Below are 3133 nucleotides of genomic sequence, written 5' to 3' on the forward strand. Positions count from 1 at the left end.
CAGAGTTGGTGGTAGGGATGGAAGCAGGGAAAACAGTTAGGAAATTTCTGAAAATATCCAAGTGAGAGATAATTGTGTTTTGGATAAGGGAGGCATTTTGGGAGGTGATTAAGAGTGATTAAATTCTGGTTGTGTTTTCAAACATATTGGCATGATTTTCCAGTCGTCTGTATACAGAGTGCAAGAGAGAAATCACAGATGACTCTAAGAGTAGTCCAGAAATGGTGGCAATATTTAAGGATATAAAGGTACCGTAAGTAGAGAAGATGGATCTCCCAAAGAAATCTGTGGGTACTAATTACCAAAGACTAAGGGAGATAATATTCACCTCACATCAGACGTACTCAGATGTGCAATATAAGATCCTCCACATTTGAACACAAGTAGGCAGAACCCCAAATTACTGTGATTCGTTTTCTTCCACCTAGCGGGATGGGACTTTAAAACAGAAAATAGGTTGAGTTATGCAAAAGTAAAAAAAAAAAAAAACAACTTTTTTTCTGCCTACCTCAATGATGGACTAAGATTTTTATTTACTATATTCACCAACACTTGGTTCAGGCTCTGTAGTAATCTTATCATTGGTTATCAGTATCAGAAATTATCAACCTGTTTTCTATACTAAACTAGGAGAACCTGAACAGTAAGAATTATTGTTATATTCTTTTTTTAAATCTCTAACACTTAGCTTGATCGGAATTTAGGACACTTTTATTACTGAATATGTACAGATGGATAACATTTTTTGTAAGAGAGAGGCTACCAGTGGGTAGTTTAATAAAACAAGACTGCACTTAATGACAGATACTATGGGGTAGAGTATGACTTACACTCACAATAGCTGGTGCATTTTAGCAGTTGGGTATAAAATTTCATTTTAAAAAAGTCCTCTTTAGAGTGACTGCAAATGAGTATGGAGTTTCTTTTGGGGGTGATGAATATTTTCTAAAATTAGACTGTGATGATGGTTGTTGCACAACTCTGTGAATTTATTGCTGCTGCTGTTGCTGCTAAGTCACTTCAGTCATGTCCAAATTTACTAGAACTTTTTAAATTGTACACTATAAATGGTGGAATTTATGGTATGTGACTTATATCTCCAAACTGTTCATATGCGAAATCCTTCAATAAAAGGGCACAGTACAAAAAATTACATCAGCCTATAAAGCACATAGCCACAAAATGCAATTGCATAATGGAAGGTATAAAAATACTATATGAGGCAAAAGAAGTCTTCTGGGAACCAGCATACTCTAGAGACATAGTGAGTGACAACACCACAGGGAATTGGCCGCTCAGTTCTGAGACTGTCTCCAGCCAGTCTGCCAATAAGTCTTCTCATAAGCACCCCCTCAGCTGGATCTAAAGCCTTCCCGGCATTGTGAGTCAGCCCGAGAGGGACAGGAAAACTGCTGTATGGGCCCTGTAAGTAACATTGTTTTGAAAAAGCTCAACTCTAAGCGAGCCGAACTTTCCTACCCACATCTAAGCGAGCCGAACTTTCCTACCCACAGATGAGAGTCTCCTCACCCGGAGCAGAATTAGCCTAGATAATGGGATGGTGGGCTGAGATGGAGGGTAGAATTTACATAATTGTTTATTGTCAGGAAATCTCTAGAAAAGGAGTGTTTTGTTCTGCCAGGTGTGGGTGGGATATCCTGTTGTTCATTAGTGAAATGACTTAATCAGCTGCTAATACATTTATCCTAGTTAGTGGTTTGGTGCTCAAGGAAACTAAAGAGGTTTTCAGGGGCTGAAAAGCCCAGTGATTCTTACTAAAAATGAAAAATACAAATTTTGAACATCTAATGCATGCCAGGTACTGTACTAGACACAGTGTGTGTTCAGTCTCACAGAGAAGGAAACCAAATGAAAGAAATTTTACATTACTTGTAGGTTTCAGTGAGAAGAGTTTTTGAGAGCTTGAGCATTGAAATTAAAAATAGGTTTAGAATCCCTACTCTGATGTTCACTAGTTGTACATGATCCTGTATATGTTTCATAACTTCTTTCATACTCAATTTCTTCATCAGAAAAGTGAATATAATACTGCAACATGGTGTTATAGTAAAGATGAAAAGATAAAATGCTTAAAGAGTACTTGGCAAAGTACTGTTCATAGAGCAGTAGCTGTTGTTATATTTTTGTCATTATCACTATACAAGATCTCAAAACTAGTTGGTGTTTGAACAGGGATCTAAACCCAGGACGGTCACACAATAGACATGCTGTTGGCAATGACTTGGACAATACTGATAATACTATATAGTCTAATTCAGCAGTAAAGCCATCACCACAAACTGCAGCTCATGGAAGTGCAATGGAGAAAGTGCATCACTGTGATGGAAGTGGACAAGAAAATTAATAGAGAGACTGTAGCTTATTTCCCATAAGAGAAAATGAAGGCTGTGCAGGGACTCAGAGGATGGGTTGAACAGTGGTGGCTACACAAAACGTTCGTTTGAGGGAATTTTTGTGCTTCCTCCTAACCATATTCATTAGTCCTCCTTTATTCTTTACGAACAGTTTCGTGTTTTTGATTTAAGAAGATTGCAATGAAATACAACTGCAAGGTTCCACGACCAACCACACTGCTATTACTAAGCCTCCATATGAAATCCTCTTAAGGCTCCAGTTTTTGACATTTCAGAAATAAAATCAATATGAACTTAATGATGACTTGTATATTGAGGCTAAGTGAGTGGATGGTGAGTATGCATGGTATGTGTGTGCATGAGGGAGGCAGTTCTGAGCAGATGATCTGCTAGAGTTCAATGTCATTTTCTGATAAATGAAGCAAAGAAGAGGGAGCCAGGTTTGGAATGGGAGAGGGGGTAGGATCTTCTTGATTCTTACTGACTGAGCTGTCTGAGAATATATGGGTGGAGCTATCCCTCAGGTATAGATAAAATAGTTTATTCACATTTTATTCACTGGCCCTAAGCAGAGAGCTTTGATTTGTTCTCCAAACTACTGCCAGTTCTTTTCCTAAATCATCAATTTGATTTACTCATTCTACTTCCATGACCTAGTTGAAGCCTAAAAATCTTCTTACATCTTCAAAGATTCTATTAACTTTTTTTTGTCTTTTTATTTTATGTTTATTTATTTTTTAATATTTTATTTTATTTTT

At 37.2% G+C, this 3133-nt stretch overlaps 1 long non-coding RNA gene across 1 annotated transcript; it reads left to right on the plus strand.

The window, feature by feature from the left end:
* The first annotated feature begins 1276 nt into the window (after positions 1-1276).
* On the plus strand, positions 1277-2673 carry LOC147358143 (uncharacterized). The gene is made up of 2 exons (XR_015142137.1): positions 1277-1425; positions 2527-2673. It is a non-coding gene; the product is annotated as an uncharacterized LOC147358143 (long non-coding RNA).
* The last annotated feature ends 460 nt before the right edge of the window (positions 2674-3133 follow it).

The sequence above is a fragment of the Bos grunniens genome, chromosome 15, assembly GCF_055505025.1.
Source record: "Bos grunniens cultivar Pamir isolate PY7600 chromosome 15, Bosgru_T2T1.0, whole genome shotgun sequence".
NCBI lineage: Eukaryota > Metazoa > Chordata > Mammalia > Artiodactyla > Bovidae > Bos > Bos grunniens.